The 13,782-nt window shown below is 38.5% G+C and overlaps 1 protein-coding gene across 15 annotated transcripts in view; it reads left to right on the forward strand.

Moving 5' to 3' along the window:
* The window catches only part of PPFIBP1 (PPFIA binding protein 1), a 144,687-nt gene that overhangs the window by 37,779 nt on the left and 93,126 nt on the right, over window positions 1-13,782 (forward strand). The gene's annotated exons all lie outside the window — the stretch shown is intronic.

Genomic DNA, 13,782 nt, shown 5'->3' on the forward strand with positions numbered 1-13,782 from the left:
AAGACCTTGAAGCACAGAGAAGTTAAGTAAGCTTATTAAAGGCCACACAGCAGGAGAGTGGTGGAGCTGGGATTCCATTCAAACTGCTTGCTCTGGAGCCCACCCTAACCTCTCTGTACTATTAAAGAGAGTTGGGAATGGGAGGACAAGGTTGGTCTGGAACATGTGTTTCCTTTCCCTGTTCCTATGATCTAAATACTACTTTATAAGCCCAGGATGCAACTTCTGTTCCTGCCCTAGTTTTATAGCATCCTTGAGCATTGTCCCTCAGTTTGTTTTCCATGGTACTTAACGTCAGCAGAATAGAAAAGCCTGCTGGTTTGTTCAGCGTGCCGTGGGACATTCCTGTTTATATAATGATCTATTGACGAGTGCAGGAAAGCACTGAACGAACCTGAATTTTAAAGGTGAGCTGAAACATGTTCCGTCGTACCTCGGAATGCAGTCTGACTGAGATACTCTACAGTACAAGCAACCCAGCCTCTTCAGTGAGCAACTGGCAAGGAGAGAGAAAAGAGATGAAGGGAGGAACTAGAGATTAAAGAATTCTTAACAGATCTGTCAACCAGCCACGTGAACTTTGGTGAGATCCTAATGCAAACAAACAAATGGCTTTGTGAAATATAACTTTTATAATACAATTGGAAATGTGATTGTTGTCTAGAAATGTGATGGTATTGAAATAGAAATTCCTGTTCCTGACAATAAGAATTATTACTAATTTTGGGTGGAGTATTATAATAGTCTTACAGTGACATTAACTTTTAGAGAGATACACTGAAATAGTCATGGGAGAAATGATATAATTTCTGGGCCTTGCTTTAGGGCAATATAGTGGGTGTGGGTAAGAGAGAGAATAGATGGAACAAGATTGGCCCTGAGTGGTGATTGCTTAAACAGGTGAGGGGTGTCCGGCACTCATTATATTAATCTACTTATGCTTGTATATATTTGAAATTTTCCGTAATAAAAAACTTTGGAGGAAAGTGAGCTGGTGAACTCAACTTGCGGTGCTATTTTTATGTCTGAGACGGTTGTCCAGCTTTGTTTTATCCTGCCTGGCCCATTATTCAGACCAAGTAGCTGTGGTCAGGACACTAAGTCAAACAAAAGATAATGTTTATATTCCTTTATGAATATGGAGAAATTCCAGAATAAAAACATTTTTAAGGGCATTGGAAAAATAGTAAAATTTGCCTTTAATCTAGCTGTTATCTCTTCTTAAGAGAAGACACTGAACACATTCATAGCTGCCTCAAAAAGCCAAAGCCTGCCTTCACGTCGTGACGAAGGAGGTCGGTAGGTCCGATGAGAAAAGAGGCATCAGCAGTTGCTACTGGTCAGCAGTGAAGCACATATAGCAAGAAGAACAGCAGAAGTAATTTTCTCATGTTTTCTGGGCCAGGGGAGACTTTGTTCTTAATCTGAGAAAGCACATCCATGTATTTTTTAAATTAGTTCACTATTAAAAATCAAGGTTTATAGGGAAGACATTCTTTTTCTAGTAATGGCATAGTCCACTAAGCTGTTTATGACAGTTTAATCCTGACTTTTGATTATGCTAATTCACTCATTTCTGAGGATATAAGGCTGCCAATACTGCACCGTTCTTTACCAAGCTCATCTCTTTCAACTTCCTAGATGAATAGGGGTGTGGAGTTGGTAGCAGAGGGGCCTCGTTTTGCTTTGGGAGCAAATGTGATGCCAGGAGGCTCTCACGTCCTGGCTGGTTGGCGGTGTGGTGGGTCACTTAGACCGGCAGCCTGCCCCTTGCCAGCCTTCCACGCACCACAGTTGCTGAGCTTTCTCATTCCCCCTTTCCCGGGCCCTTCCTTCCCTGTGTTCTCTAATGGCTTGGTTCTGTAAGTGCTGGCCGCCTTCTGTCCTTGGGCATTTCTTCCCCAGTGCACTTACCAAACCCATCTTGTCAGTGATCACTTTTAAGCTGATAAAGCTCTGCTGTGAATGAGCCCAGGGCTCTTCCCTGGACTCTCCAGACCTGTTTTCCCAACTGCCTACTCTGCCTTCTGCACTGTGTGGGTCCAGGGGCATTGTATTCTCAATATGATCAAAGTTGAATCACCCCCACCCCCACCCTCACCCCTTGCTCCCAACAAGCTCACTTGTTTTATATTCTCGTCTGGATTCTCTGTTGCCACAAGTCAGAAACCGTAGTCATCATCAACGTCTGCTCCTTCATACCCAGTAAATCCCCTAAATGCATTTCTCAGCCTTCCTCTGTCCTCCATTCTCACTAATTCAGACCCTTGGAAACTGTAATTGCAACCCCTGCCTATGGTTCATCCTCTGATCTTGTCTCCGGAATGATCTTTTTTGAAATGCAACTTTGATGGCTTTTCTCCTGTTTTAAAGCCTCGCAGTGGTGTCTAAACATTTGATCAGGCTACTGCTTTCATTAAATTTGTGGACATCTTCTCAATATATTTATATTTATTATAAATAATGTACACATCACACTAATAAATACGTATGCACAAAAATGGGAATTGAAAGAACATAAAAAATGTTTTAAAAATAATGTTATATTCATTAATACTCTCCGTTTTAAAATGTTTTGGCTTTTTTTCCCTCTAATAATTTTAGTGAGATTAATATAATTGCATTTGCTTCCTTATTTTTAAAAATCTGTTTCTGCTTTCTGCTACAGTAATTTTAAGGTTTGCTTCTAAGTTCAATTTATTTATATACTTATTTTTTCAGTTATCATCAATGTAAAAGTTAATTTATATTGAGTATACATACAGATCAAATGGGAGCCAAGCAGTGTTCACTATTTGTTTGTATTCATCAGCTGCACAAACGTTTGGTTGAAATCAGGCAGTAAATTGCAACCTAGTATAGTAATCTGAGTGGTTAGGAGCCAGCCTTCTAGAGTTAAATTGCTAGGTTAGAATCCTGTCTTGTTTATTTACTAGATTGGGTAATTTGCTTAATCTCTCTGTGTCTCAGTTTTTATATCTATGAAATGAGGTAGCAATAGTCGTTTCTCCATCTGGGGTAGTGTTGAAGATTGGATAGTTAACACACTTTGAGCACTAAGAAAGGTGTCAGAACCATGTATAATAAGCCCTCAATAAATGGTAGCTATTATTTTCTTTTTAAGAAAGATCTTCAATCAGTTCTTAAAAAAAATAATGGGAACATGCAGCATTTCCCTATTCTTTAGTAGGACTTTAAAAACTAAACTAATTTTAAATTAATCTAAAATTTTAAAGTTTAAAAAAAACACAGTTTTGTTAATTTTAAGACAGGTTAGAGGGTTCTGTGTTCCCATTTTTAGTGTAGTTTTTATGGTTTAGTATAGGTTTTATGGATGAGACATTATTTGGAAAAAAATGACACAATGGCAATATTTTCAAACTTCTATTTTCAAAATGCACATTCCAGAAAATGGTCTCACTGTGACAGTGTCATTTTAGAGGGACTGGGACTGCTGTTTGGGTTGTACAGTCTGAACAAGTAGGGGTGTCAGATCCACTGATTTCCTATGTTCACTTGTGCTTACATTAAATTATCATCTGTCCTTTTTCCTTTAAGCCACTTGTCCATTTTAATTTTTTTGTGGGGAGTCAGTATGGTTAAATTATAATGATAACATAATGCATCCATCCACCAACTATGTTACCTTGGAGCGCTCAGAAGGACTCAAGAAGTGAGGGTGCCTCGTGGCAGTGGAGCTCACGGTTTTCCTGGGGAGACCTCTTTTGTTTTGTGTGACCAGCTAGTGTCCGAACTGAGAGAAGGTACCATTGGCAATCCGTCGGTGAAATATTAGTGAGATTTCGTCCTGCCCTCCTTCCTGTCTTCCTTTCTTCCTCCGAAATAGGAGGTCTGCTACTAGCCATGCAACAGACACAGCTGGCACAACTGACCGTGTCTTCTGGTCCAGATACTGAGGGTGCCATGCCGGTCCACCCCTCTGCTTTTGTACGAACTGCTTCTCAGTCTAGACATCTCTCCTTCCCAGGTCCCACATGCATCTCCTCACTTCAGTTATTCTTGTGCACAGGTCTATATTTTCCATGGAGACAGAGTACAGATATTTTGGATCCTGTTATTTTCACTTAAAGTATATCAGACTATTTGCAATATGACATCTTGGTTTCCTAATTTTATCCCTTTGAGACGCCAAAATTAATTAAATCATTCACCATCACTTAACAATGGATATTCAGATATTTCCAGTTAATTATTGTTTAGGATTCTGTCATGAACACCTCTGTGTATATTTTTTGCTTTAGATAAATTATTTCTTGAAAGTAAGGGCGTTGGAGTGGAATTACTAACTCTTATTACAGTAGAGCATTAATGCTTCCCTAGAGATTTTGTGTTAAAGGCAGTGCCAGTATCAGTGGATGACCGGCAGTTTTGCTACAACATTGAAACTGTTAGGATTTTCAAACTGTGTTTGTTTTGGGCTATGTAAAATGGTAACTTAGGGCTGCTTTCTGTGCACTTTTGGTTACCACTGCAAATGTAATTTCCCTCATGTTCTTAACGTATATTCTGTGAGACTGGGGTTTAGCTTTTATTTTTCCATAAAAGTATAAACAAATAGTTGTATTTTATATAGTAATCATTTCCTTTATCCAATATGGAGGTTCTATTAATTGTCTAATGAAAATATACTACCTGTAATTTTCTGTCCATTTGTTGGGCGAGGAAACTTGAGGCTTAGACAGGTCAAATAACTTGACCAAGATCATATAGCTAAAAAATTATGGTCTGGTAATAATAAACCCAGGCTGACCCATTATTCCAAATCACACACCTCTAGTTATTATGCTCAGTTGCCTTTGACAGCAGTAACACATACTTTTTATTATAAAATTCTAAAATACAGATAAGCAAAAAGGAAAATAAAATCACCCTCATCTGAAATTCCACCACACAGAAAACCACTGTGAGCATGTTGGAATATAATAGCATATCTCAGAGTCGGGCAGATGATCTGGCACAGAGACCTGGGAGTGGGCGAGTTTTGAGAAAAATGCCTATACCTCTCCCTTCATCCCTCCTCACACCGTCTCTCTCTAATTAAAGATATAAATGGTAGCCCGCTGTACAGACAGTGAAGAAGGTGGTGAAAACCATAGATGGTATCCTTCCTGACTTTTTACCTTATGTATGTATTTACAAAAGGGATCGATTTATATATCGTGAATGTCTTATGTGTCATTAACCATTGGTAACCGCCCCCTGCAACCTTGGACTGCTTAATATTCTAGTGGAGGTACTTCAGTATGGGTGTTGTTAGACTGTTTCCGTTTTTTTCTTATAAATAACATTGTTGTGAAAATTATATACATAAATCTTTGCTCAGTTCAGTTATTTACTTTAGCTTAATTAATGTGGAATCCCAGGTCAAAGGCTATTACATTTTTAGGGCTTTTGATAACCCTTGTCAGTTGCCACTTTACCCTTGAAAAAAGCATCTTATAATTTGGCTCCTGTTAAAAGGAGAAAGACAAAGAGGAAGGGAGGGAGAGAAGAAGAAACAATTTCTTGAAGGCATTTGAAAAGGATAAGAAAAGCTATGATGTTAGCCTCAGTTGGTATGGTTTGAAAAAAAATGGGGTTCTCTTTTACTGGGATAAGACCTTCTGTGATGGTGGTGAGCTACAACTTGTCCCTTGTATTCTTTCCCTCCTCTCATCAGTGGTTAGCAGTGTGTGGTGGCAAAGCCTTGAATGTTTCATCCTATAGCCTTTTTTAGACTTGTAGTCAATCCTCTTGAGATTTAGAAAATTCACAGGTCATCATGTCTTTCTCCAAATGGAAATTGACGATCAAAGTTAGGTATTTTAATTGCTGTTTTTCCTAAAGGAATATATTCTATTCTAGCTTAAATAAGTCAATAGAACTCCAGGGACTTAATGTTAGTAGACGGGATTTTAACAGGAAGCAGCTGGGCAGGACCTGTCTTAGAAAACCTCGAGCTCTGGATACACCTCTTGGATACTTCTGTGTTGTAAAATGGTCTTGTATTTGTTTAAATGTCACACCCCGCGCACGCGCGCGCGCGCGCACACACACACACACACACACACACACACACACACACACACTCACTCACTCACTCACTCATTCATTCATTCACAGTAATTCTTAGGAAATAACTTGGTCAACCCACATCCGTATCTTTCTAAAACGCCCATGACATGGAGATCTGGCCCTCGACTGACATGAAAATGCATCTGTTCCATGTGGGGCGGTTTCAGGGGAAGAGGCCTTGCTGCTCCTGTGGGTCGGCAATGGCAGAGTTCCTAACGGGCCAGCCCACCTTCCAGAGCTATATCCCCCTCACTGGGATATGCTGGCTGACGAGTTCGACTGCCTTGATAAAGTGTCACATACCAGTGGGCTGAGGTCATTGTTTTTATCCAGCAATCACTATAAAAATTTCACATGAGTTCAGGATGCTTGTGGGATCAGGGTGGTTTGATCCCACATATTTTTTAGTGTTACTTGCAATAACACATTAGTCAGTGATCTAGGTGAAAGGACTTGGTTGTGCAGCTTGGGTACGGGGGCCAGGATTTTAGGGTTAGTGCAGTTGTTTCTCCTACACTTCTGGTAGGGATAGGACATATTTCAGAACATTTATAGGATATTTTTCCATCTGAGGACATGACTGACTATAGTCTGCAATATCTAATTTTCTCCAAAAACTATCCCTGTGTTTTCCAAGAAGTATGCAAATAGTGGGACTGTCTAAAGTTCTTGCCCAAAATTTAACTGAAATCCACTCTTTAAATACATTGTTAGGTAAATTTCACTTTATAGACCATAATGTTTTTCATACAAAGTTTTGATACATGGTTATGTAAAACTTTCACTAAAGTCTATTATATTTTTCATATAAAATAAACTATTTGCTACAAAGATAATTGGTGCACTAGGAAACTGTCATGCTCCTTCCATCACCTCCAGCATACTGTTCTATGCCACATACAGTTGTGCATGTTTATTTGTACATAAAACTTCTCAGCAGACTTAAATCATTTCAGTCAATTCATTCAGAACTTTCAAAGAATAACAGTTTTTGAATTCTAAAATCGCTTAGAATCTTTGAATTAGAATATTTCTATGGGAAATAAAAAATAATTTGCCAGTATTGGCAAAGAAAGCTATGCATGAAAACCTTAGCATTAACAGAAAAAAAAATAGGCAAGCCGTTACTAAACACTACAAATATGATTGCAAAGCAACATGTTAATTTAAAACCGTGGCTTTTAATGGATGTAATGTGTCAGTAGACATTGCAAATACTAAACTTTTGGAATCTCGAGGGAAATTTGACTAGATTGAAATTGAATTTGGCATGAGAAATGGCTTCACTGAGGACTTGGGATTATTCTTTCATTTAGTATTTATAGCATGGTGCTTGGTATTGTGGGAACACATAAGAAACTGTACACTAAACCCTTTTCAAGCATAATGGGTGAATTCCAAGCCTCTTGTCCACCCTCAGACTTGCAAATATACTCTAACATGTAATTTGTTCAAGCCCTTAATGTCTATTTGTTTTTTTGGCTAAGAACCATCACTTTCTTACACTGCTTGACTTGATCTTTACTTCTGTCATTAGCCCTAGCTGTTAGCTTTTTTCTGACCATCCCACAAAGAAGTAAGGTTTATGTCTGTTCATGTCAGTTACTAGATAGGCAGAAAACAAAGCTGTGTTGGAATTCAGATGTTTATGACTGGCTGGGCCCCATGTAACTAGCCAAACAGCCCCAGATTATAATTTAAATTTGCTTCTCAGCTAAAGTAGCACTACTTGTCAGAGACCTTGAACTTAAAATTTGAAAATGCCAAGAGTCTATTTGAAAGAATCCATTCTTTGATAACAAAGTCTTATTGAGGAGGCAAAACATACTTCTGGAATATTTTAAACAGTGAAAATCAGTATGTGATTAAATGCCCAAATGGGTTGAAATACTAAATGCCATTGGCAGTGAGAGGAGAAGACTATGTAGGTACATAATATGAAAGGCTTTATTATTTGAGCAAGATATGAGAATTGGCTACAAATATGGTTTTGAGCATGGCTAGGCATCAACCTGATTTATTTGATTGTAATACCTACACACCCCATTTCCAGTGAAAGGGAGCCAGGATTTTTAAAAACCTTTGATATCCTATAGGTTACCCCTACAACTTTATATGCTCAATTACTTTCTCAGATTTTGCCTTCCTTCAAGGTCCAACTGAGTGATGGCATTTCTCCAAAGTCTTGTTAGATCCCAAAGCAGAGTCCTACAGCCCTTTGAACCTCTCACATACAGTTTTAGTTTAGTCTTCTGTGCACCTGTTTCCTCTGCCAGATTGTGAGGATCCGATCCTCACAGGAGGTGCAAATTATATCCCATAATATTTAGCACAGAGATTGGGCCCATACTCTGGGTGTGGAGTTAGGAGTAGAAGAGAAAATAAGGGAATACAGAACAAGATGGCCTCAGAAGCAGGAGTAGGTATGATGTGTGAAGAAAAAACAAGCCAACCTTGTGTGAAAGACCAACAATAGGAGGCAGTGAGATGGGCAGATCAGGAAAGGGGTAAGATGAGGAGGGTCTTAAATGTCAAACTCAAGGACTTGGACTTTTACTCTGCAGACACTGAAAACCAGTTAAAAACTATCCTGATGAAAAAGGTGGTCAAGACCATCTCTAGCTAAATGTGGAATTGCTGAGGAGTCATTTACTTGTATGGGCATACTTCAGAGATACTTAGCTTCAGTTCCAGATGACTGAATTAAAGCAAGTGTCACAATAAAGCAAGTCAAATGAATTTTTTGGTTTTCCAGTGCATATAAAAGTAATGGTTACACTACACGATAGTCTGTTAAGTGTGCAATAGTATTTTGTCTAAAAATACATATACATACAATCATTTGAAAAATATTGATAAAGTTGGTAACTATCATCTGAGCTTTTAGTGAGCCATAATCACTCACTATAACAAGTGTAATGATCATGAAAAAGTTTGAAGTATTGTGAGGATTACCAAAATGCTGCACAGAGACATGAAGTGAGCACATGCTGTTGGAAAGCTGGTGCTGATAGACTTACTCAAAGCAGGGTTTCCACAAACCATTCTGTAAAGAAAAAAATGCAGCATCTGTGGAGCGCTATAGAACAAGGTGTACTGTACAGTCCCCCTTTATTTTATTTGAATCATATAAGTCTGTCTCTCGCTGGATTACATGGAGGTGACACATTTGCTCCAGGTACTCTGGAGGATTTGGGGAAGTGGTGGGGATGACTCAGCAAGGGCTGGCCGTCCTGAACCCCTGTGATGCGTCCTATCCGGACAGAGCCCTTCTTACCAGGCTGCGGACAACAGTCTCCAGCATTTCTGTTGATGCTCATGCAGCCTTTTCCCAGATGGAAACTAGGCAGAGGGTAAGCCTAGGTGGGACCAAATTTGGAAGCTTTAGGGTCCCACCGGTAAGTATCCTAAATAAAAGCTTTCTGAAGGGCCTAAAATGTACAGAGAAGCCTTACTTACCGAAGTATTATGGGCTGTTACATTCTCCATACACCAACGTTCACTCTAATCCTAGAATCAGAAGGGTCTTGCTTAAAGGGAAGTCCATTTATATTCTTCTTTTAGGTATTTTATCCTAAACTGTGCAGTTTTATCCTAAACTATTTTATCCTAAACTATTTTATCCTTTACTGTTTTACCTAACATTACCTAACTTACAAGCCTTTTGAAATTTCCTTTTATTATCTGGGACATCTTTTACACTTAAAGTTATCATCAGTTTGGCACAGAGATTAATAGTACCAGCTCTGGACCCAGATTGCCTGAGTTCTGATCTTAATTTTTTCCCCTGAACAGCAAGGTGACCTTGTGCATGTTATTTAACCCCTCACTTTCTTCATCTGTAAGATGGGGATAATCATTACTTTCCTCACAGGGTCTTTGCCAGAATGAAAGAATCAATTCATTGTACATTTACTGAAAGGAAAGCCCTTAGAGTAATGCCTTGTATATAATTTCCCAGTAAATATTATCTATTGTACTGTAAATGAGAAAAAGCAGCTAAAGGTTAAGTAATTTAGTTATCCAGCAAGATGACCAAACCCGTATCAGTTTTTCTTAAAGATAACAGTCCACTTAGGTAGCTTTTCTTAAAATCAGAAAATAAGTATTTTATACACATCGTACAATCTGTCGTGCAACTAATTAACTCTGTCATTGTGTCTTGCAGAAACAGCCATAGACAAATGTAAATGAATAGGCATGACTGTGTTCTAATAAAAGTTTATGTACAAAACCAGATGGCAGGCGGTATTTGCCCTGATCACAGACTTCTGCTTTAGATACTTAAGTCATACCTGAATAGAGACTTCGAATTTCATTTAGTTTTAAAGTACGAAATATGACATTGTTACCATAAACAGTGACTCCTCATCCAAGTGATTATGTTTAACATGCTCCTCTCAATTATGATGGTCACGATTTAGAATAGCCAAGGGATTTAGAAAATAAGCAATAATAATAGATGTATTCTCCATCTCAAGGATACAAAAGTCCCTTCTTTAATGGTTTGGAGGATTTTCTTGAAACTTGAAATCTGAGATTTGGGCAGGCTGGGTAGGGCTTGTTTTATTAAAATGAACACAAATATAGACTGTTTTCTGTTTTTATTTTTTTGTAACTTCCATATAGGAAAGGTTTGTGAGCCCAATAAAAAGCTATTTGTAATTATCCTTATCATTACACTATGAGTTTTTTCTGCTAGGAATGTTGTTTGCAGGGGCTTGGATTTTTTTGTTTTAATGGCTTTTCAGTTTAATAATGTGCTCTTATGTTTGAATTAAACTAGTCAGGGAGCCTTTTTGTGAATGACTGGCTGTGTTGGTTAGTTTGTATTTATAGCTTACGTCTGTTTCTGAGGAAATGACTAAGTCTCTTGCATTCGATCAAAACTGTGTAACAAAGGACATCTTTGACTGACTTAAACAAGGCTCATGATGGAAACTCAAAAAAATCTAATGGTCCATGTTTATAAATGTTTTTATGTCTTCAGTCCTGCTTGGGCCAAATAACCAGAGCTCTGTGCAGAAGGAGGGATTGAATATACTCAGTGCCTCTTAGTTGTATGAATTCCTTTGGAGCAAGTTTAGGCAACACTTTCTTCTAATTCTCTTTAAATTTTTAAAAATTGTGTATGTTGTTTTGAATTGGGTCTTAAGGAATGTAGGTATTTTTTTTTCTTTTCTTTAAACCATTACACTGATTTCTCCCTCCCTCATGTCTATCCAAGAGGCTCTGCTGGGAGCAGTATCTCAACTTTGCATATGTGTGATTTCTAGTAAGGAGGCTGATGGGGAAGGGGGTAGGGCCTGGGGAAGTGATTGACAAGTCACTATGTCTTTCATACCAGATATTCCCCTGTTCTGGAATATCCAGGGGCTGTTACCCACCTCAGTCACATCCCCTCGCTGTTGGTTTGGTTCTTGTGGCAGTGGACGTGTCCTTCCTTTTGCTGTTTGTTCCTGGGCAGGGGAGGAAGGAAGGGGAGACCTAGCTCCTGCCTGCTCAGACCCAGCTGACCTGTGCCCTGGGGCCCAGGCTGGGACTCACATTTCCCCATAAAGGCCCTGTTAGAAGTGGTGGTTAGATTTGGGTGTGATTATTGTTCTCTGTTAGGAGCTCATTGGAATTTTCTGCTCTAGCTTTTAATGTAATCATTACTCAGTTTCAACCTTTTTAGAAGGACCTCAAGGAACCACTTCTCCAACTAGATCTTGGATCAAAGTATAAAATAGAAAAAGGTGAAATTGCCGAGCCCAACCGCTATACACGTACTCACTTACTCCCTGCCTCCATTCTTGGGTGCATCTGTTGGGTAGGGTTCCTGGAAACTCATTTTGAAAACTGCTGATTAATATAACTGTTTACTTTTGGAGCACACACCCGTCTTAAAATAGGACTTGCCTATATCTGCATCATTAATTGCCTAAAATGTGCCTGGATTGTTATGTAGCCATATGGGTCCTATATGAAACTGGCTATAGGGGAGACTTAAATGGAGAGACTCTTATGAGTTGGGAAATTCCTTCAGGTCAACCTCTGCCCCCCAGTCAGACGAATTCCATTGTCAGTAATGCGTTTTGAAGTGTTAAGCACCTGCTTCTGCTGAAGCTCTTTCTAAAAGGAAAATGTCCTCAGGAAAGATATCCATTAAGTTACTGGAAGCTTGGAGCTGAACTATTGCTTCCCTACTTAATTAAACATCTGGGGTCACTGATCCCTCTAAAGGGCAGGCAGAAGAAGGAAGCAGCTACTCTCCTGCTTGATAACTTGTCTGTGTCTTGCCCTGACCTATATACGTGCTTGAAAAACACATGTGAGGTAGTACTGAGAGTATTTAACTCAGAGACAGGCTGCTTTCCTATTTGCATAGAGGAAGTTATGAGGTATTTGAATAGTAAAATTTCCTAACTATTTCTTCATTACAAAAATACATTTTACCACTGCAATAGTGAAGATGTACATGCCCATATATATATAGAACTGGAAATTTTTTCTAAGTATATTATTTAAAAGGGGTAAGGGAGTCAATCAGAATAGCAAGTCTAGAAAACTATATATGTTTCTGCATATTGTTCTTTTCGAGCAAGAAAATAATACGTTTTTTTTTTTTGTAGATAATTATTTTTTATTGAAGGGTAGTTGACACACAGTATTACATTAGTTTCAGGTGTACAACACAGTGATTCAACATTTATATACATGATAATTCTAGGTACCAGCTATCACCATACCAAGTTGTTACAATATTTTGACTATATTCCTTATGCTATACATTACATCCCGGTTACTTATTTATTTTACAATTGGAAGTGTGTACTTTTTTTGTTTGTTTGTTTGTTTGTTTGTTTGTGAGGGCATCTCTCATATTTATTGATCGAATGGTTGTTAACAACAATAAAATTCTGTATAGGGGAGTCAATGCTCAGTGCACAATCATTAATCCACCCCAAGCCTAATTTTCATCTCCAATCTTCTGAAGCATAACGAACAAGTTCTTACATGGAGAACAAATTCTTACATAGTGAATAAGTTACATGGTGAACAGTACAAGGGCTGTCATCACAGAAACTTTTGGTTTTGCTCATGCATTATGAACTATAAACAGTCAGTTCAAATATGAATATTCATTTGATTTTTATACTTGATTTATATGTGGATACCACATTTCTCTCTTTATTATTATTATTTTTAATAAAATGCTGAAGTGGTAGGTAGATACAAGATAAAGGTAGAAAACATAGTTTAGTGTTGTAAGAGAGCAAATGTAGATGATCAGGTGTGTGCCTGTAGACTATGTGTTAATCCAAGCTAGACAAGGGCAATAAAACATCCACGTATGCAGAAGATTTCTCTCAGAACAGGGGGGGTGAGGTTCTAAGCCTCACCTCGGTTGATCCCCAATTTCTCACCTGATGACCCCCCTGCGACTGTGCCTGTCTTAGGTTGTTCCTCCCTTGAGGAATCTTACCCGTCTCTGGCTAACCAGTCATCTTCCGGGGCCATACAGGGAAATGTAAAGTTGGTAAGTGAGAGAGAAGCCTTATTGTTTGAAAAGGTTAGCTTTTTACTTCTTTGCATATTTATGCCCTGTGGCTTCTATGCCCAGCATTTGTCTTGAGGTATCTTTACCACTTGGAAGAATTATGATACTCCGTTAATTCGATATGAGGCACGAATTCTATTTAAGAGTTGTAATTAGGAAGGAAG

This window comes from Manis pentadactyla, chromosome 14, assembly GCF_030020395.1.
Source record: "Manis pentadactyla isolate mManPen7 chromosome 14, mManPen7.hap1, whole genome shotgun sequence".
Lineage (NCBI taxonomy): Eukaryota > Metazoa > Chordata > Mammalia > Pholidota > Manidae > Manis > Manis pentadactyla.